This window comes from Pongo abelii, chromosome 15 (genome assembly GCF_028885655.2).
Source record: "Pongo abelii isolate AG06213 chromosome 15, NHGRI_mPonAbe1-v2.0_pri, whole genome shotgun sequence".
Lineage (NCBI taxonomy): Eukaryota > Metazoa > Chordata > Mammalia > Primates > Hominidae > Pongo > Pongo abelii.
Window position 1 is genome coordinate 79,452,303 of NC_072000.2, and position 22,220 is coordinate 79,474,522.

The 22,220-nt window shown below is 44.8% G+C and overlaps 1 pseudogene; it reads right to left on the reverse strand.

Annotated features, from left to right (window-relative positions):
• Window positions 1–1,166: 1,166 nt before the first annotated feature.
• On the reverse strand, window positions 1,167–1,271 carry LOC129049987 (U4atac minor spliceosomal RNA; annotated as a pseudogene).
• Window positions 1,272–22,220: the final 20,949 nt, after the last annotated feature.

Consider the following 22,220-nt stretch of genomic DNA (forward strand, 5'->3'; position numbering starts at 1 on the left):
GATTAGAGGTCTGGGGTAGAAATTGACAGATGGTGCCAGAGAAGAGGGCACCAAAGGAGAAGGGAAAGGAACATTGATTGAGCCTCGACTCAGTGCCAGGCACTATTCTAGAGTTTTTTATACATTTAATCTTCACAACAACTCATTGGGCACTGTAAACAAAATTCCAAGGATTCAAGCCGCCATGGACAAAAGGAATCAGAATCTTGAGGATGGGGCCAGCATTATTGTCCTCATTCTACAGATTAAAAAAACTGAGACTTAGGGGAAATAACTTGCCTGAAGTTAATCTACCAACAAGTGCCAGAGCAGAATATAAACCCGAGTTTATTGGACTCCAAGACAGTCTTGCTCATTGCATCATTTTTGAAGGAGAAATTACCTTACTCATTACCTCTCTCCATTATCAGGGAATAAAAAAACTCTGGTGAATGCGGCCCCAGATAGCAATGGCTAATTGGTGACTGGAGCTAACAACATTGGCCGAGCGAGCAGGGCAGATAAGGAAGGGAAAGAAAATCCACTAATAGTCTTGCCATCTATCTGGAAACAACCTTGTTTCTTAATTTTATTTGTGTTGTTATGAATTTGCACTCCTTTCCTTTTGCAGAATATATACATATATTCTACTTGATTTAAATTCCCAGGATACAACAACCCAGAGGGATTTGGCCTCATTAAGAGTCAGTGGGCTACTTTGTTTGGGCCCTCTATCTTAAACTTCCAAATCTAATTTCCAACCAAAGGAATAGAATATACTCTTTTTTATTTATTTATTTATTTATTTTTGAGACGAAGTCTTGCTCTGTTGCCCAGGCTAGAATGCAGTGGCGTGATCTTGGCTCACTGCAACCTCTGCCTCCCAGATTTAAGCGATTGTCTCACCTCAGCCTCCCAAGTAACTGGAATTACAGGCATGCACCACCACACCTGGCTAGTTTTTGTATTTTTAGTAGAGATGGGGTTTCACCATGTTGGCCAGGCTGGTCTCAAACTCCTGAACTCAGGAGTTCCATCCACCTCGGCCTCCCAAAGTGCTGGGATTATAGGTGTGATCCACCGTGCCTGGCCTAGAATATACTCTTTAGAATACTCTTTTAAAAATACCCCAGAACTTAGTTTATATCCAGGTTGTCTGTAATCCTAGTCTCTGGAAAGTACTTCTGTTTTTCGTTTATTTATGATTTTTTTTTTTTTTTTGGTATGTGTTAGCAGTACTGCCCTTACTATGCGCTCATTGGACAGTAGCACAAACCCAAGAAAAGAATGGTGATTTGGCAGTCATTTCTAAATAGCAGAACACCTTTTCTTATTTTACAATATGTAGGGCCAGGCATGGTGCCTCACACCTATAATCCCAGCACTTTGGGAGGCTGAAGTGGGAGGATTGCTTGAGCCCAGGAGTTCAAGACCAGCCTGGGCAAGATGGCAAGACTACCCATCTCTACAATAAATAAATAAATACATAAATACATACATAAAATGTCAGAGCTAGTTCTCAATTAAATCTGATCAAAACATATCATGCCATCTAGCACGGGACCTCAAGGCCTTATACACATGAGTTATATATCCTCCTTGCTTATAAAATTCCGACTGTCTAATTGCTAGCTCACAGAGGAGCATCACCTGGGGGCTTAAAGCTTAGTTGGGGCAGAGCCATCACATGACATATAAACAGAGTGGGGAGAATCTGTAATATAGGGTGAGAACTTTGTAAGCTTCATTCTATGGACAATGGAGAACTATATCAGGGCTCCGCAGTTTCAGGAGATAAGAACCAATTCTGAGTTAACAGGAAAAAAAAAGCCATTTGAAGGAAGGATATTGGGGAGTTTATAGAATTGAAGGAAAAACTGACCAGGCAAGAGGGGATCTCCTGGGGATTAACTCATGATTCAACTTCAAACTTCCCATCCCTGAATCTCTGTTCAAAATTCAAATGCCCAGGTGAGTCTGAATGGCTTAGCTTAGGTCATGTGCCCCCTTCATGGGACCTGGGATTGGCTGACCTCCAGAATTCTGCACAACAGAGAAAAGGAGACACATTCCAAAGGAACAGATGCTGGCCAGACAGATGAGACATGTCTGCTCTAGTAGCCACTGGACATTGCTTTCTCTTTTTCCTTTGTTTTTATTTTTTTTTTTCTTTTTGAGATGGAGTCTTTTTTTTTTTTTTTTTGAGACGGAGTCTCGCTCTGTCACCCAGGCTGGAGTGCAGTGGTGTGATCTTGGCTCACTGCAAGCTCTACCTCCCAGGTTCACGCCATTCTCCTGCCTCAGCCTCCCAAGTAGTTGGGACTACAGGCACCCGCCACCACGCCCGGCTAATTTTTTTTTACTTTTAGTAGAGACAGGGTTTCACCATGTTAGCCAGGATGATCTCGATCTCCTGACCTCGTGATCCGCCCGCCTTGGCCTCCCAAAGTGCTGGGATTACAGGTGTGAGCCACCGTGCCTGGCCAAAAAATAAAATAAAAAAAGAGAGAGGGCCAGGCGTGGTGGCACATGCCTGTAATCCCAGCATTTTGGGAGGCTGAGGGGGGGCAGATCACTTGAGGTCAAGAGTTCGAAACCAGCTGGGCCAACATGGTGAAATCCCGTCTCTACTAAAAATACAAAAATTAGCTGGGCCTGGTAGCACGTGCCTGTAGTCGTAGCTACTTGGGAAGCTGAGACAGGAGAATCACTTGAACCTGGGAGGTGGAAGTCACAGTGAGCTGAGATCACGTCATTGCACTCCAGTCTGGGTGACAAGAGCAAAACTCCGTCTTAAAAAAAAAAAAAAGAGAGAGAGAGAAACAGATAGAGAGAGGCAGCAGATGTGTTAAAAAGCTATTAGCTGTCAACCATTGTGGAAGGAATGAACCAGGCTGGGCTGGTGGAGAATGGAACGAAGTAAACAGATATGAGGCACAAGGGCTCAAAAAGTAATTTGCAAACTCTATTGAGCCATCTGGGGCAGTTGGGACCCCAGGAGTTCATCTCCAGCCTACACCAGAATCCTCTCTGGCCAGTGACTGGGAATCTACAGTTTTAAAACACACAGCCATCCTCCATAGAAGACACTGGTCTGTGTAGATGGGCATGTGGAAACCATTGATCTATTAGACCCTTTTTTCTAAACGTCCTCTAGTCCAGTGTCTCATCTTATCTCTTTGCTCTTGCAGTTAAGCATTATCAAAGCTTAGCTTTTGAGTACTTGCAATTTGTACTCATTACATTTAGAGTCATATATCTGCAAGATCTCTTCTGAGGTCTTTGGAATGAAAACAAGGACAGAGAGGTATGTTGGCTCCTAACTGTTGCCTTATTTTGTTAGTGTGTCTGGGGCTTGTGGCTTTTGACAGGGACTCGAGAGATGACTTTGTCAGCTTTTCCTTTCGCTATAGTAAGTCTCCATAACAAACACACCCAAGTCTGGTATTTCTGAGCTTATGGCTCTGTACTGAATACATGCTGTTCCTGGAGCCAGGCTCATTTTGCAGTTTCTCCTCCCAACTCCACCCTTTGGTCCTGCTGATGGGCTCATTTAGCCTTGGCATGTGATAAACCTCAGGTTCTGGGAGTTTTCTCTAGGACACTGAAGAACAGTATTGACTTTTCAGTAATTGCTGGAGTTTCAAAGGAATGGTGATCTTTGGGAGTGGGAGTGTGGTACAGGTGGGTGAATAGGACTTACGGTGCCAACTTGCTTCTCCCCATTCCTATAGTGAGGGGACTCATAAGAATGAATAACTAGGAAAGGGTTTGCCAAACTTCAGTTGTTTGAATACCATCCTCATGATTTTTGCCAAATCTTTGTGTTATCCATCTGCTATTTATTTTATACTTTTCATTAATTAACATATTTTTGCTGGCACAGTCACTACCTATGTGAGCCTTGCTGTAAACAATCATATTCGTGAAGTTGCTGATTCATGAAATCGGGTCTGGTATGCTACCTATAAATTTTTTTCTAGTACACATTAAAATAAATATATACTTACTGAAATTGTGTAAATGTTCACTCACGTGCCAAAATCCTCCTATGTGCCACTACAGGTATATGTATCACAGTTTGGGAACATTAGCTTAGGAATGTCCATGAGCTAAGAGGCCAGTGATTCCAGATCCCCTAATTCATTGTAGTTTTGGTGCCAAATGTAAGATTTTTTTGAGTCTATTTATTGAAAATTTACCCTTTTGTATATATCTTCTTATTGCAGAAGTCAAGGTTCAGAGCAAGAAACAGAAGCTACCCAAGGTATTTTAAGCAAGAAGGAAATTAATATATATATATATTTTTTTGAGATAGAGTCTTACTCTGTCATCCAGGCTGGAGTACAGTGGCATGATCTCGGCTTACTGCAAACTCCTCTTCCCACATTCAAGCGATTCTCCTGCCTCAAGAAGATTCTTTGGAGTAGCTGGGATTACAGGTGCCTGCCACCATGCCCAGCTAATTTTTGTATTTTCAGTAGAGACGGGGTTTCACTATGTTGGGGAGGCTGGTCTTGAACTCCTGACCTCAGGTGATCCATCTGCTTTGGCCTCCCAAAGTGTTGGGATTACAGGCGTGAGCCATGGATCCCGGCAGGAAATTAATAATTTTATATTATCGGAAGGTTGGGAACTGAGCTCCCTCTTGGACTGAGTACCCGAGCATCCCAGAACTGACTTCCCAGGGGACCCGTAACTCCTTCATAATCAGGAGGCTGCTAATGGGACGGCTCAGTTTAAGGTTTCCCCACCACCACAGCTGTAATCCAGGGATTAGGTATCACCTCCACCTCCTCTGCCACAAGTTCTAGTAGATAGTCGTGGATCTGGAAATTACACACTGGACTGCTGCTGTGGATCCCCACATCTCCTTGACATTGCTTGCAGCAGAACGTGGCCAAAGCAGGAAGAAAGGGGCCCATGACTCAACTTCCTTCTGCCTTTCAAATCTCTCATGAGTGCATCAAATTTGATGAGGCCTACTTGCATCATCCAGAACTCTAACTTGAGGGAGTCTGAATTTGTAGCTGGAGAGCTTTTTTAACATAAGAAAGTCCAGTATGCTGCGTGTGGTGGCTCACCCCTGTAATCCCAGCTGCTTGGGAGGCTAAGGCAGGAGAATTGCTTGAACCCAGGAGGCAGAGGTTGCAATGAGCTGAGATCATGCCACTGTACTCCAGCCTGGGCGACAGAGTGAGACCACCATGTCTCAAAAAAAAAAAAAAAAAAAAAAAGAAAAAGAAAAAGAAAGAAAAGAAAACAAAAGTGAGAATGGATGCTGAGAGCCAATTAGTCATATTCATCAAATTGCCTATTAGTGGCAGCTCTGCTGCTGATTCTCAGTGAACTAAGAAATCACTAAGCCAAAGGCAGGAAAAAAAGACCATGGAAACCTACCATTAATGCAGGTTCTTATGTTACCAAATAGTCGCTCTTATGTGAATTGGGGGAGTATGCATGTGTGTATGTGTGTAAAACCAGGTTTTGTGTAATCTGAAGGTACACACTTACAAACATACAGGTTAAGTCAATAAAAGTGATCTTGCTAGCACAAATTGACATGCCACACCAAAACCTCAATGGCTCCTCATTGCCTGGGGGAAGTAATAAGCCTTGTATACTATACCTTTTACAAGTTCGCCCTTAATTAACCTCTCATCCCTTAACACCTGGCGTATTCTATGACAGCCCTCCATTCTGGTTAAAGAGCTCTAGTGATTGGATAAGAAACAGCCAAACAGTCCCCCCTTCCTGCCTTCCTGGTTAATAAGGTTCTGCCTGGAAAGCCTTGTCCTTTTCCCGTTGACTAACTTGAGTCTCAGTCTTCCTTCAAGGCCAATTCTGTGCATTTTCCTCACTTCCTAAAGCAGGCCTTGTTCTCCACTCTCTTCTCTCTGTATTGGTAAAAAACTCCTGGCTGGGCACAGTGGCCCATGTCTGTAATCCCAGCACTTTGGCAGGCCAAGATGGGAGAATCACTTGAGCCCAGGAGTTAGAGACCAGCCTGGGCAACATAGTGAGACCTTGTCTCTACAAAAAATAAAAAAATTAGCTGGGCACAGAGGCGTGTTCCTGTAATTCCAGCTACTCGGGAGGCTGAGGCAGGAGAATCTCTTGAACCCGGGAGGCAGAGGTTGCAGTGAGCTGAGATCGGGCCACTGCACTCCAGCCTGGGCAACAGAGAGAGACTCTGTCTCAAAAATAATAACAATAATAATAAAGCCCAGTAAAGGCTGAGTGCAGTGGCTCACACCTGTAATCCCAGCACTTTGGGAGGCCAAGGTGGGAGGATTGCTTGTGGAGTTTGAGACCAGCCTGGGGAACATAGCAAGACCCCATCTACTTGGGAGGCTGAGGTGGGAGGATCACTTGAGCCCAGGGGGTTGAAGCTGCAGGGAGCAGAATGGCGCCATTGCACTCCAGCCTGGGTGACAGAGCAAGACCCTGTTTCAAAAACAAGAACAAAACCAAAAAAATCCTCTTTTTCTCAGTTGGGATCTGGTTTCCACCATCATAGTCACCCTTTCAGGGCTTTGCTTCCCTGTAACCTGCTTGGGGAGCTGCTTCTCCCACCCCCATGTTCCTGTGCTACTGGGTACTTCTATTCATTCCATCCATAACAGGTGAAGGTGGAAGAAGAAAACCACCTTCACCTTCATTCCCATTGCAAGACGAAGGCATGGGAGGAGGGTGGTCTTGATTTAAGGAATTAATCCAGCAGATCCTTACAGGCAGTGACAGGCAAAGCCTTAGCCAAATCATCGGAAGTGCAAACATTCTGCTGTGGAGGTGGGGAAAAGGGAATCCCTGTGCATAAGAAAAAAGGAGACACAGGGCTGGCTTTTGAGAAACAGGGATGAGGTAAAGCACTGAGAGAAGGGACATTGGAGGAGAGAGAAGGAAGAGAGCCAAAAAGGATGAAGGCTCTCTGAGGAGTGAGATGCTTGGTGCTATTGGAAAGAGGATGGAGGGCATGGCTCAAACCCTCATTAAAGTCCACTGCTGCACCCACAAATGCCACAGAGAGTGGGTTTTTGTGCCGTGACTAGAACAGGAAGCCGGGCTCGGTGGCTCGAGCCTGTAATCCCAGCACTTTGGGAGGCCAAGGTAGGTGGATCACCAGGTCAGGTGTTCAAGACCAGCCTGGCCAAGATGGTGAAACCCCCATCTCTACTAAAAATACAAAAAATTAGCTGGGTGTGGTAGTACATGCCTGTACTCCCAGCTACTTGGGAAGCTGAGACAGAGAATTGCTTGAACCTGGGAGGCGGTGGTTGCAGTGAGCCAAGATTGCACCACTGCACTCCAGCCTGGGTGAAAAAGTGAGACTCCGTCTTAAAAAACAAATAAACAAATAAAATGAGAACAGGACTGAGCTCCAGGTCTGGGCTGTTGTGGGACATAACAGGGACCTTTCATGGGGACAGCAAGAAGATTTGCAACCTGACCTAATTCAGAGGAAGGAGGATCCTGGCCTCCAAAATCACTATGACTATCAGAATATCCTAGGAGATCACAGAAGTAACGGAGTGGGTGTGAGGCCTTTTGCAAATGTGTGCACTCATATGGTGCAAAGGCACACCTCCTAGGGGGCCATCAGAATGCAGACCCCACTTCTATGCTCACAGAACTTTGGCTGCTACAAAGGCCTGCCAGTTAAAATTCTAAGCCTCTATTTTGATTCCTTGCTCTTGTAGGAGACAACATTTCTAAAATGATTCCCAAAAGATGTCCAAATCCCAGGAACCTCTGAATATTATGGGATTTCAGTCCCGTGATTGTGTTCTGTTTCAAGATAGGGAGATTATCCAGGTCTGCCTGGCCTAATCATGTGGGCCTTTGAGGGCAGAGAGCTGTCTCTGGATAGTAGCAGAGGAGAAAGTCAGAGATTCAAAGGACGATGCACTGTGGCTGACTTTGAAGATGGAGGGGGGAGTTTGAGAAGAACATGGGGGCATCTACTTATAGGGAGCGGATTCCAGATAGCAGCGAACAAGGGAACAGGGATCTCAGTCCTACAGCCATGAGGAATTGGATTTTGGCAACAACCTGAATGGGTTTAGAAGTGGGCTCTTCCCCAGCACCTCTAGATAAGAGCCCAGCGTGGTTGATACATTGACTTCAGCCGTGTGAAAACCTAAGCAGAGAGCTCAGCTGAGCCTGCTGGACTCTGAACCATGAATTCCACAGAACCATGAGCTAATAAATGGGTGTGTTTAAGCCACTAAGTTTGTAGTGACTTGTTACAGAGGAATAGAAAACTAATATATCTCTCATGCCCTGCCCAGTGTTGACCTCCTCAGCAGCACCTTCTAGCCCTAAGAGACTCTTTTTTTTTTTTTTTTTTTTTTTTTTTGGAGACAGAATCTGGCTCTGTCACCCAGGCTGGAGTGCAGTGAGGTGATCTCAGCTCACTGCAACCTCTGCCTTCTGGGTTCAAGCAATTCTTGTGCCTCAGCCTCTCAAGTAGCTGGGACTACAGGCGCGCACCATCATTCCCAGCTTTTTTTTTTTTTGAAAAACAGTCTTATCTGTCGCCCAGTCTGGAGTGCAGTGGCGTGATCTCAGCTCACTGCAACCTCTGCCTCCCAGTTTCAAGCGATTCTCCTGCCTCAGCCTCCTCAGTAAGTGGGATTACAGGTGCGTGCCACCACGCCCAGCTAATTTTTTGTATTTTTAGTAGAGATGGGGTTTCACCATGTTGGTCAGGCTGGTCTCGAACTCCTGACCTCGTGATCCATCTGCCTCATCCTCCCAAAGTGCTGGGATTAGAGGCATGAGCCACCGTGCCTGGCCTTAATTTTTGTATTTTTAATAGAGATGGGGTTTCATCATGTTGACCAGGCTGGTCCCGAACTCCTGACCTCAGGTAATCCGCTCACCTGTGCCTTCCAAAGTGCTGGGATTACAGGCGTGAGCCACAGCCATGTACTCTTTTATTACGGCATGCTTTAGCTGGGACCCCTTTGTTTAGCCTCTCAATATTTGACATACTCCACTTAACCTATCTGATCCCAGGCTTGGCCTCCCTTGGACTCTTCTGCCCAGGGGGGATTCCTGAGCATTCTCGCAGGACCTCTGATGTATGTGTACCTCTTCCCTCCAGTTGCTATAGTATGTAGCAAACCTAGACTGATGTCCTGTGTATAATGGGTTTGTGACATTTGTTACCCATATCCCTAACACCTATCATGGTGCTCAGCATATAGTAGATGCTCAATAATATGTGTTGATGATGCTGATGACTAGAGAGGGAAGAAAATCTCCAGATCATCCACCTCAAACATTCCCAGTGTTGGCGTTTGATGTTCTCGCCATGTTGAACTATGTGCAATTTGCAGAAGCCACTGTGGTCTGCCTTGCCTCTGAGTTCCTCCATCCCTAACTTGCTCTTCTCCATCCTCACCCCCTGTATCTTCCTCCTTCATTCAACTGGCTAAATCTTCTTATTCTTCAGGTCTCAGCTAAATATGACATTCTCTGAGAACCTTCTCTGGTCTCCCAGTTCAAGAGTAGGCCCTCTTTTGTTCCCTGGCAGTACCTCATCAACACAATTGTCTTTATAATTGTACCTGTTATTCTCTACTAGACTATATGTCTAGAATAACAGAGAGATGTTTCCTTTTTTTTTTTACTTTTGAAACTCCAGCACCTGACACAGAGTAGTTTCTCAATAAATATTTGTTGCATGGCCATGCTTTTTTTTTTTTTTTTTTGAGATGGAGTCTCGCTCTGTCTTCCAGGCTGGAGTGGAGTTCAGTGGCATGACCTTGGCTCACCGCAAACTCTGCCTCCTGGGTTCAAGTGATTCTCCTGCCTCAGCCTCCTGAGTAGCTGGGATTACAGGCATGCACCACCACGCCTGGCTAATTTTGTATTTTTAGTACAGACGGGGTTTCTCCATGTTGATCAGGCTGGTCTTGAACTCCCGACCTCAGATGATCCACCTGCCTCGGCGTCCAAAATGCTGGGATTACAGGCGTGAGCGACTGCGCCTGGCCATGGCCATGCTTCTTAATTACTTGGGTATCTTGTTAAAGTGCAGATTCCTTCTTGGATCTGGGTAGCACCTGAGCGTCTGTATTTCTAAAAAGGTCCAGATGATGTTGATGCTGCTGGTTCAGGAATCACACCTTGAGTAGCAAGGTAATTGGATACACACTCCCACCATTACCTCCATTACCTCACAGTGGTGAAAAGTTTACATTTAAGAGAAGCTTAACAGGGTTTGGGGTGCAAATAATGGCCAGTGGACAAAATCTCCCCCGTCATTGCTAAGGCAGCTGACTCATTTACAGAGGTGAAACCAGTAACCTTGGCCTTATTAGTAACTGAGCTAACTGCCACAAATGAATAAATAACAACATTTGGCTAATTTGCATTTCAAAATGATTTCCTTCCCTTGCTCACACTCTGGTGGAGGTGCTAATGAACCATGAAATATCTAAAACATTGGCAGCAAGGAGGAAAAGAAGCAGCATTGACCCATGCCTGAAGAATAATGATCTTCAAAAATCAAGAGCTATTAAATGCAATGTCGTATCCAGGGTTGGATCCTGGAACAGGGAAAAAAACATTAGAAGAAAAACTGGTGAAATCAGAATAAAGTAGGGAGTTTAGTTCCTAGTAACGTACCAGTGTGGGTTTCTGAGTTTTGACAAATGTACCATGGTAATGTAAGAATGCAGGAGAAACTGGATAAAGGGTATATGGGAACTCTCTGTGTCATCTTTGCAATTTCTCTGTAAATCTAAAATTATTTCAAAATAAAAAATTTACTAGGCTGGGCCCAATGGTTATGCCTGTAATCCCAGCACTTTGGAAGGCTGAGGTGGGTGGACCACTTGAGGTCAGGAGTTCAAGACCAGCCTAGCCAACATGGAGAAACCCCTTCTCTACTAAAAATACAAAAATTAGCTGAGTGTAGTGGCAGCCACCTGTAGTCCCAGTTACTCAGGAGGCTGAGGCAGGAGAATCAGTTGAACCCAGGAGGCAGAGGTTGCAGTGAGCCGAGATCACGCCACTGTACTCCAGCCTGGGGGACAGAGCAAGAATCTGTCTCAAAAAAAAAAAAAGAAAGAAAAAAAATTACTAAAAAAATTAAGAGGTAGATAGCTGTATAGATTTTCTTCATCTTGGATAATAGTATTCCATAAATATAAAACAAGTTTTTATAAATATAAAACAATTGCCATTGATTTAACAATAGGTTGGAAATGTGTATTCATGGAAAAGATTCTCTATCCAAACCTAAGTAGCAATCAAGGAAGGGATCAGATGGTGGCTGGTCCCAAGAACGTACCTGGCAATGTGGCATAGCAGTGGCACCAACACTCCAGAAGTGCTTTGCCGTATATCATGAATTCCAAGATAGCCTGGCTGCCATTGGTTCCTGATTCCTATTTTTCTTTCTTGAGAATATCAGGAACTTTTTCCATGCTTGGAAGAAATGTCTTTGTATGTTTGTTTGTTTAGGTAACAATATTATCTTAAACACTTGGTCATGGCATCACATTTTGCCTCAACTGTATTTCTCTGTATTCTTATATACTAGAGACATTAAGTCTAGTGAGACCATGGACTTGAGCTTATCTATCATTGCATGTCCAGCACCTGACTCCAAATGAGGCTCATTACAGGTGCTTAATAATTATTTGTTGGATGGATGAGTAAATGAGGTAAGTCAACATTTGAAGTAAATTCTTGCCTAAAAAGCATGCATTTTCCAATGATATTCATTATGCAAGTGTACCCCTTTGATGGAACTTTTTCTTCAAATCTTGTAAAAACTTACCAATAGCCCTTTTCCAGTTCCTTCCGGTGAATTCATAGAAAGTCATGAAGACCTTATTAACTCTTATAGAAACTACAACCTTAACTAAAACAGTGCACAGTGGGTGTGCTCTGGTCTCAGGAGGCAGCTCCCCAGGACCTGCACTGAGGCTCAGAGTCTGGGCTGGCCACAGAGGTATGGTCAGAGGCTGTGTGGTCAAAGGAGAGTCTACATCGTGTTTGTGGCAGGCATTTATTGCTTTGTCTGTCCTACAGTACCTGCTTTCTTGAGGAAGCTGCTCTCACCCCACTTCAATGTGGTGGGAAAGGAACTCTTAGTTCACTCGTCTCCCTGGTAGACCAGTGACCCCTGCCAGGCCAATCACAGCCTTCTCTGTGGTTTTAAAACTTGGGGCTAGAGGAGAAGGGCTTTTGCCTTTTAGAGCATGGGATTGGGAGGATGTGAGTCAAGGGCAGCTGTCAGCCACCTTCCCTGCCACGTGGAGAATATCTATAGGAGAAAAGAGGGGACTCAGCCAGGACATGGAAATGGAGAGAGGAAGAAATAACTAATATTCATGTTTGAGTGCCTGGATGCAATTGTACTTTAGACCAACTCAACCCCCTAGACTTCCCAATTATGACAGCCAACATGTGCCCTTTTTCTTTTCTTTTCTTTCCTTTTTTTTTTTTGTTTTTTGAGACAAGGTCTGGCTCTGTCACCCAGGTTGGAGTGCAGTGGCATGATCTTGAGTCACTGTAACCTCCCCCTCCTGAGTTCAAGGAATTCTCGTGCCTCAGCCTCCCTAGTAGCTGGGATTACAGGCATGCTTCACCACACCCTGCTAATTTTTTATTGTATTTTTAGTGGAGATGGGGTTTTGCAATGTTGGACAGGCTGGTCTCGAACTCCTGGCCTCAAGTGATCTGCCCACCTCGGCCTCCCAAAGTTCTGGGATTACAGGCATGAGCCACTGTGCCTGGCCTATGTGCCCTTTTTCTTAGGTTGATTTGGGTTTCTATCAGTTACCATAGAGAGTTCTGACTGCTACTATAATCCTGGAGGAAAATGTGCAGTTTCTTTCTTATCCCTAATGGGAAATAGGATATGCACTTCCACGGTTACTTCACAGTGGCAAAATGTTTGCATTGCTCATCCAGGGAACCAGCAATGTGGGCCTCTGCTTGGACTTGGTGCTGTGACAGAGATAGCCAGCTGTCCACCCAAAATTGAAGCCCTTACTACCATTGCATGTCATTGTCACTGGGGGTGGCACCTCACCACAGACTATATTCCCCATCTCCTCTTGCATTTAGGTGGGGATCCATGATTAGCTCTCGCCAGTGGAATATGAGTAGAAATGATGTGTATCACTTCCAAGAGGCAGTTAAAAAGTAGGGATTCCTTTGCCACTCTCTCCTTTTTGCTCCCCACCAGCTAGATAAAGAAGATTCTGAGGCCCTGGAAGATGGCTGAGCCGCAGGTGGAAAAAGGCTAGGACCAGGACAACTTACATTTGACTGTTATGTAAGTGAGAAACAAACTTTCATTACGTTAAGCTGCTGACATGTTGGGAATTTTTTTTTTTCAGATCACAGCTGTTGACTTCTAATATTATTTGATAGTTGAGGCTGCTACAATTACCTACTGCTCATGGATTCCATACTGGACCAAGAAGCACACAAAGTAAGGGCAATTGTCCAAAGATCGGACCACTTAAGTTTGTCATGAGCCATATCTGCAAGCGAAGTCCTCCTCATTAAAGGAACAAAGATAATGTGCCAGCAACTAGACACAAGAACTTAGTTCATACCACATTAACTGCCTTTTGTTGTTTTTGCCATGCTCTAGTTAAGACCAAAGTGGATATTATTGTGATTATCATTTTAACAATTATTTATTTATTTGTTTATTTTTTGAGACAGGGTCTCACTCCCAGGCTGGAGTGCAGTGGCACATTCTCGGCTCACTGCAACCTCTACCTCCTGGGCTCAAGCAATTCTCTTGCCTCAGCCTCCCAGCAGCTGGGACTACAGGTGCATGCTACTGCACCCAGCTAATTTTTGTATTTCTTGTAGAGATTAGGTTTCACCGTGTTGCCCAGGCTGGTCTCAAACTCCTGAGCTCAGGTGATCCACTCGCCTCGGCCTTCCAAAGTGCTGGGATTACAGGCATGAACCACAGCGCCTGGCCGATTATCATTTTTTTAGGAATGCGTTTGTTATAGCAGCTAGCAGTACTCTGGCTAATACATTTCCAATGCCCGGAGCTGGGTTGAGTTGAAGATTTTGCAAGTAGCAGCATAAGCAAAGTTTAAACTCCATCTTGAGAGAGGCCAAGCGTCACAGCAAGAAGAGCTGAACTCTGTGGTCAAGTCCTAGGGATGATTTCAAGGATGGAAACAAAAGAGAAAGTTGAAGGGTCAGTAACCAGGTGGGACCTGAAAGAAGTGGAGAGTGGGAAAAAAGATCAGGGACAGATATAAAGTGAGAGCAGACCAAGTGGGGGGGCCTGTGGTTTGGTTTTTGCGGCTGCCAGCAGCCAGGAGCATGAGTGCGTCTTCCTGGTTTGGCGGGGCAGGGGCAGTGTGGGCAGGAAGCACAGGTAACCTGGTGGTGGTGGTGGGAGGGAATGGTACCAGGTGTCGGTCCAGGAGGATGAGTTGAATCCACACACAAGAAAGCAGTCATGACGTCGGAACCTCCAAGGCTTGGGAACATGCTGGGATGTAGGGCAGGAAGTAGGTCAAGGCAAGTGGTTCAGAACTAATGACTGAGGTATTTTGGAAGCCGCATTCTCTGTGGAGTCTTGGGAATAGGCCTGGTAGGTAAAGGAAAGGAAAGTAGAGAGCTAGGTGGGGCTGGAGCTCAGGGAGGCACCCAGGCCTCATCCGAAGGGGGTCTTGCTGCTCAGGTCCTGTCTATTGTTGCCATGTGAACCTGCAGCCCCCTTGTCTTCAGATCTTCCAATTTTTCAAGAAAAGCAGGAAATCTGGATTTTTGTGTGTGAAATCTACTGATTTTTAAATGCTGGCAACTAATTCAAAATTAAAAAAAAAACAACATGTAGGCCAAACAAAACACACTTGCAGGCTGAATTGGTCCATCCAAGCTGCCAGTTTTTGGCCTCCAGCTTAGAGGAAATGGCAGAACCAAAGGCATGTAAAAAACAAAAATAAAAACCATGCAAGCCGTTCAGTTTCCTCCGACTTCCAAGCACCACAAGATACTACTGGAAAAAGAGCCTTGTGATAACTGCTAACTAAAACACAATACCTTGGGTCTTCAGAAAAGCCACAGGCCCTGGAAGTTGCCAGAGATATACCTTGTAGCTCCCCATGTCTGTTGCAGTTTCCTTAAAATTGGATCTCCAGCTTTGATGGAGTGAACTAATTTTCTTTACTCTTTCTATCAGGTGCATCAGTTTTGAGGCTTACTCTCTTTTCTGAAAGCCGTCAGCTCTATCTTGACCCCTGAGTTTCCAGTAAAAGCAATCGCTTGGGTGAAGGCAATGCAGAGAAAGAGCACTTGAGCCAAATAGGAGTTTGACTTAACTAAATTTTATGATAGGAAATGCTTCCAGGCCAAAAACCTCAAAAGCGATCAAAGGTTTTCAAAGACTGGATCCAGTGAGTTCAGTTTATTAACACTGGCCTATGTCCAGGCCAAGGTCATGCCCAGAGGATGTGGCAAATGCAGGATCTGATTTTTTTTTTTAATGTGGTCTTTTAGAGGGTATGTATTGACATTCCTGGTTGCCCAACTTAGTATCTTAGTGTAAGGCTCTGCACATCCTAACGGTCCTGTTTGCCCAGGACTAAGATGTTTCCTGGGATGTGGGATTTGCAGTGCTAAAACTGGGACAATATTGGGCAAACTAGGATGTTGGTCATCTTTCACCCTAGAGGCCTTTTCTCAGTGTTCATGCTATGAAGCTTTGAAACCTTTTTATTGTCCCTTTAAAAAATAAAACCTAGCCGGGTGCAGTGGCTCGCACCTGTAGTCTCAGCACTTTGGGAGACTGAGGCGGGAGGATCACAAAGTCAGGAAATGGAGACCATCCTGGCCAACATGGTGAAACCCCATCTCTATTAAAAATACAAAAATTAGCTGGTGTGGTGGCGTGTGCCTGTAATCCCAGCTATTCGGGAGGCTGAGGCAGGAGAATTACTTGAACCTGGGAGGTGGAGGTTGCAGTGAGCCACGGTCATGCCACTGCACTCCAGCCTGGTGACAGAGCGAGACTCCGTCTAAAAATAAAAATAAAAATAAAAATAAAACCCTAGCCTGGGCAACATAAAGAAACACCCATCTCCACAAAAAATTTAAAAATTAGCTTGGTGTGGTGGTGCTTGCCCGTAGTCCCAGCCACTTGGGAGGCTGAGGTGGGAAGACCACTTCAGCCTGGGAGGTGGAGGCTGCAGTGAACCATGATTGTGCCACTGGGGGACAGAGTGAAACCCTGTCTCAAAAACCAAACAACAACAACAAAAACAAAAATCCAACAAAGCTGGTATGGCGGCATATGTCTGGAATGTCAGCTACTTGGGAGGCTGAGGCAGGAGGATCATTTGAGCTCAGGGGTTGAAGACCAGCCTGGTCAACATAAGGAGACCCTGTCTCATAAAATAAAATAAAAAACAAATTAAAACAGCAACAACAAAAAAGCAGAGCAAAACACACTTCACTATAAACTGCAATAGTGCTGAGCTCTCCTGGCTTTCTTCCTATTTCTCCAGTTGTTCTTACTCATCTCCTTGGCTGCTTTCTTAGCCTCCTCCTACCTTTCATCTCTGAATTGCACCTCAAGGTTTAGCTGGTGGGCTTCTGTTCTATCTTCTGCCCTTCTCAGTGAACTCACCTTTACGTGGAAGACTTCCACATTTAGTTCTTGAGCTCATATTCTCACCTAAGATCCAACTCTTCAGCTCCAACAACTTCATAAACATTTTCCACTGGGATGCCCTGATCACCTCATGCCCTGAGTCATTGTCTTCCAGACCAACCCAGCTCCCACTCACTCACTTAGTGTCCTCTTCCATTAGAGGCGGTACCATTTTTTTCAAGCCTTCTGTCTCAAAATGCCATACTAATCCCAAATTAGCATCCACGTACTATGAGTGTATCCACAGCAACTACTACACTGCAGGGCACATCTGAAGGGCTCAGTGGAGGCTTGTCAAATCAAAGCAGCTCTTGGGAAGAGAGTCGAAGGAGGAGGACATGCAATAGCATTTTACCAGAGGCTCAAGATACCCAAGTAAATACCCAGGATTTGCAGGGAGAAATAAAGCAAAGATCTGGCAAGTGTTATCACTGCAGCCATAGTTAATTCAAATGTTCACGGATGCAACTTCAACTATAGACATTTGACCACCTGTTAGTTAAATGAACCAGAATGTTATTAAATTTTTAGTTCACTTTGTCTTGTGTTGATATACTTTCAGGCATGGTCAAGCTTCCAGATAATTACAAGGGTTAACATAACAAATATGGATCCTATTCTTTTGTTTTATTTGCCAGATTCCTGACAGAAGAATCTATGTCTAATTACTAAGTGCTCGGAATCAGAACAAAGCTAGTGGCCAGAATCCAGATTTTTCTCCTTCCATCCCCTATCCTTTCCCATATGCTTTTTTTTTTTTTTTTTCCCTTAAAAATAAGAAAAGTGGCTGGAACGGTGGCTCACACCTGTAATCCCAGCACTCTGGGAGGCTGAGGTGGGCAGATCACTTGAGGTCAGGAGTTTGAGACCAGCCTGGCCAACATGGTGAAACCCTGTCTCCACTAAAAATACGAAAATTAGCTGGGTGCGGCAGTGAGCGCCTGCAGTCCCAGCTATTCAGGAGGATGAGGCAGGAGAATCGCTTGAATCCTGGAGGTGGAGGCTGCAATGAGCCCAGATCACGCCAATGCACTCCAGCCAGGGCCACAGAGTGAGACTCCATCTCAAAAAAAAAAAAAAAAAAAAAAAAAAGTACTTGTGGCCAGGCACAGCAGCTCATGCCTGTAATCCCAGCACTCTGGAAGGCTGGGCAGAAGGAGGATTGCTTGAACCCAGCCTGGGCAACATAGTGAGACCCCATCTCTATAAAAAATAGAAAATTAGCCTGATGTGATGGTGTGTGCCTGTAGTCCAAGCTACTCAGGAGGTAGAGGCCAGAGGATAGCTTGAGCTTAGAAGGTTGAGGCTGCAGTAAGCCATGATCATTTCACTGCACTCCAGCCTGGACAACAGAGTGAGAGAGACCCTGCCTCTAAATTAAAACAAAAACAAAAAACTACTTATAGCATAATAGCTTTTAAAAGTCTTTTTGAAATAGGCTGGGCACGTTGGCTCACGCCTGTAATCCCAGCACTTTGGGAGGCCAAGGTGGGCAGATCACGAGGTCAGGAGATCGAGACTATCCTGGCCAACATGGTGAAACCCTGTCTCTACTAAAAATACAAAAATTAGCTGGGTGTGGTGGCACGTGCCTGTAATCCCAACTACTCGGGAGGCTGAGGCAGTACAATCTCTTGAACCAGAGAGTCGGAAGTTGCAGTGAGCTGAGATCGTGCCACTGCACTCTAGCCTGGGTGACAGAGCAAGACTCTGTCTCAAAAAAGAAAAAAAAAAAGAAATAGAAATATACCATGTTTTTGATGGGAGCCAGCAGTTTGGAAACATTGCTCATATTCTTTAGGAAAATCCTTCTCCCAGTGGATCTTCCAGATATCCCCAAGTCTTGGGATTCCCTAGTGCCCCCTTTCTTTGCATCTATTAAGTACAGGGCACACCTTAGACCAGGGTTTCCCAGTCTCTGCATTATTGGCATTTAGGGCTGGTTAATTACTTGATAGGGTCAGGAGGAGCTGTGTGCTATCCTGAGCATTGGAGGATGTTTACTGGATGCCAGTAGCACACAGTTGTGACGACCCAAGATGTCACTAGACATTGCCAAATATAACCTGAGGGGTAAATATAACCTGAGGGGTAAACCTGAGAGGTAAAAACCCATGCACTGTACTTGATTCTTTTACTCAGAAATGAACATGGAGCAATTTACATGCACCAGTAAAATGCGTCTACTCTTGGAGTCCCTTTGGGCCATACCCCAGCCAAGGAAGTTCCCAGAGATGGGAGCAGAGGATTATCTCCAGGCAGTGCTCAAGGTGAGACCTGAAAGCCCAATCAATCAAGGAAACTCTAATTGGACCCATTACCTTACCTAAGCAGACTCTTTTTTGGAAGCTCACCCTGGACCCAGGTAGGTGCCTCTGGGATCTTTTGCCTTCCTCAGGAGGTATGGGATGGAGGGTGCTGGAGAGGGAAGGTTGGCAGGGTTCTGAGACACAATTAGAATGGCCTGAGTCAGCAGAGCTGCTCTAGGCCTTGGGGATTTCCATGGGGAACTGTGTGGACAGAATTCCCCCGGGATGGTGGTCTAGACAGGGCTCAGCCTTCCCTCTGCTCACCAGGAGCTTCTGCTTCCCCTTTAGGAAGAGGAAACACCCTGGCTGTTTATTTTGGGGCTGTAGGATCTGTTGTGAATAAGCCCCAGGATGGGCCGCAGGATGTCTTTCTTCCCTGGTGAGACATTTTAGGAAGTGCACAGAGTTGGCAGCAGCCAACTGCGAGACGGAAGTGGTGTGCCACGTGGGCAGGTGCACCAGCAGAGCAATTAGTAAAACAAAGGAAGGAGAATGCCTGAGATTAAGTCCAGCGACTAAGAAAATGTAATTTATTTTATTTTATTATTATTATTTTTTGAGTCGGAGTCTTGCTCTTGTCACCCAGGCTGGAGTGCAGTGGCGTGATCTCCACTCACTGCAACCTCCGCCTCCCAGGTTCAAGTAATTCTCCTGCCTCAGCCTCCCAAGTAGCTGGGACTACTGGCACCCGCCACCATGCCCGGCTAATTTTTGTATTTTTAGTAGAGATGGGGTTTCACCATGTTGGCCAGGCTTGTCTCGAACTCCTGACCTCGTGATCCGCCAGCCTCGGCCTCCCAAAGTGCTGGGATTACAGGCGTGAGCCACCGTGCCCGCCCAGAAAATGTAACTCAAAAGCAGATTAGAATCCTTGTTAACTTTCCTTATCTTAAAAAGCAATCTGCTTGTTAAAACAATTTAATTTAGAAAAACTGCAAAGTGGCTGGGTGTGGTGGCTCACGCTTGTAATCCTAGCACTTTGGGAGGCCGAGCGGGCGGATCACGAGGTCAATATATTGAGATCATCCTGGTCAACATCATGAAACCCCGTCTCCACTAAAAATACAAAAATTAGCTGGGCATAGTGGCGCACGCCTGTAATCCCAGCTACTCGGGAGACTGAGGCAGGAAAATCGCTTGAATCCAGGAGGCGGAGGTTACAGTAAGCTGAGATTGCGCTACTGCACTCCAGCCTGGCGACAGAATGAGAGTCTGTCTCAGAAAAAAAAAAAAAAAATTTTTCTCTAAACACCATTTAATGTTGATAATTATATGTGCTTTTTATCATTTTTATTTATTTTTGAATATGATTGGAAATTGGTGATTTTATTTTATTTTTTAAACATAATTAGAAAATTGATGAGTCTTTTCATCATTTTTAAGGGCAAGAAAGCTTTCTGATGGCGTGAATACTGACTGTGCTATAAGTATTTTAACTAAAATCTATACCTAAACATTTTAGTTGTTCAAGTTTTGTGATTATAAACTATGCCTCCTACAAACATCTTTATGCTTTTTCTGTGTTCTTGAAAACTTTTTATTCAGTATTTCTTTTTTCCCACCTTCCTTCTTTCTTTTCCTGTACCCTTCTCCACCCAAATCAATGTTGACAGCATGGTATATAGTTTTCTATACCTTTCTCTATTCCCAAGCAATGATGTACAGTCTATATGCACATAGAGGGCACGTTGGTTTGGTCATTGATTTACGAGTAACGGAATGCTGCTCCATACCCTTAGTGCCTTGGTTTTCTTCTTGATGAGAAACCTTCCGTCTGTATCCACAGGTTCTTTCCCAGGTGTGAGCACCCATGGGGTTAGGAGATCTGAAAACTTTATCTTTCTATATCTTCCACTTCGCCTTGGAGGCCTCAGATAGAAGCCATTGTCTCAGCAGACTTTTAGTTTCCTCTTCTATGAAATGGGAGCATGCTACTGCCCCATCTACTTTATAGGATCACTGTGAGCAAAACTCCCAAGGGAACATATATATATATATATATATATATATATATATATATATATAGAGAGAGAGAGAGAGAGAGAGAGAGAGAGAGAGAGAGAGAGAGAGAGTAATCCATATATATATATGGTAATTCATTACTTGTTAGCCATGACAGTCAAGAGAGTCAATATCCTTTACTTGCTATTTTCCAAACTACCCTGGCACATCTCTGCCTCAGTGTCTTTGCTTATGTCATTGACCTTTCCTGGAATGCCCTTCCACCTGCTCCACTTCTCCAAGTCTTATCCATCCCTTGAGGTTCAGAAATTCTATTTCTTTTTTTCTTTTGATACGGGGTCTCACTCTGTCACACAGGCTGGAGTGCAGTGGTTCCCCCATAGCTCACTGCAGCCTCAATCCAGGGCTCAAGCAATCCTGCCTCGGCCTCCTGAGTAGCTGGGACTACAGGAGCATGCCATCACATCTGGCTACTTTTTCTTTTTTCTTTTTGTAGAGAAGGTTCTCATTATGTTGCCCAGGCAGGTCTTGAACTCCTAGCCTCAAGTGATCTGCCCACCTCAGCCTCCCAAAGTGCTGATATTATAGGTGTGGGCACCTCGCCCAGCCAAAAATCCCATTTCTTGCATATAATAACTTCTAATGTCTCCAGGTGGTAGTTATGTCATCCTCCTCAGGACCCCTAATTTTCCACATTATTCATTCATTTCCTTGCCTTTTTCTACTTTAATTTTTTTTTTTTTTGCTAATTTTTTATTTTTATTTTTGTAGAGGTGGGGTCTTGCTATGTTGCACAGGCTGGTCTTGGATCCTTGGCCTCATGCAATCCTCCTGCTTTGGCCTCCCAAAGTGCTGGGATTACAAGCATGAGCCACTGCCCAGCCAAATTTTTTTTAAATCTAAATTAAAAAGAGGACAGGGCTGGGCACGGTGGCTCATGCCTATAATCCCAGCACTTTGGGAGGCCAAGGTGGGTGGATCACAAGGTTAGGAGTTTCAGACCAGCCTGGCCAATGTGGTGAAACCCCATCTCTACTAAAAATACAAAATTAGCCAGGCATGGTGGTGCATGCCTGTAATCTCAGCTACTTGGGAGGCTGAGGCAGGAGAATCGCTTGAACCTGGGAGGCGGAGGGTGCAGTGAGCAGAGATCACGCCACTGCACTCCAGCCTGGGCAACAGAGTGAGACTCAGTATCAAAAAAAAAAAGGACAGGAACTGTATCGTAAACATCTTTTATTCCTATAGAGTCCAGAAATAATACACATTAAGCACATGAATATTTGTTAAATAAAAGAATGAATGGGCCA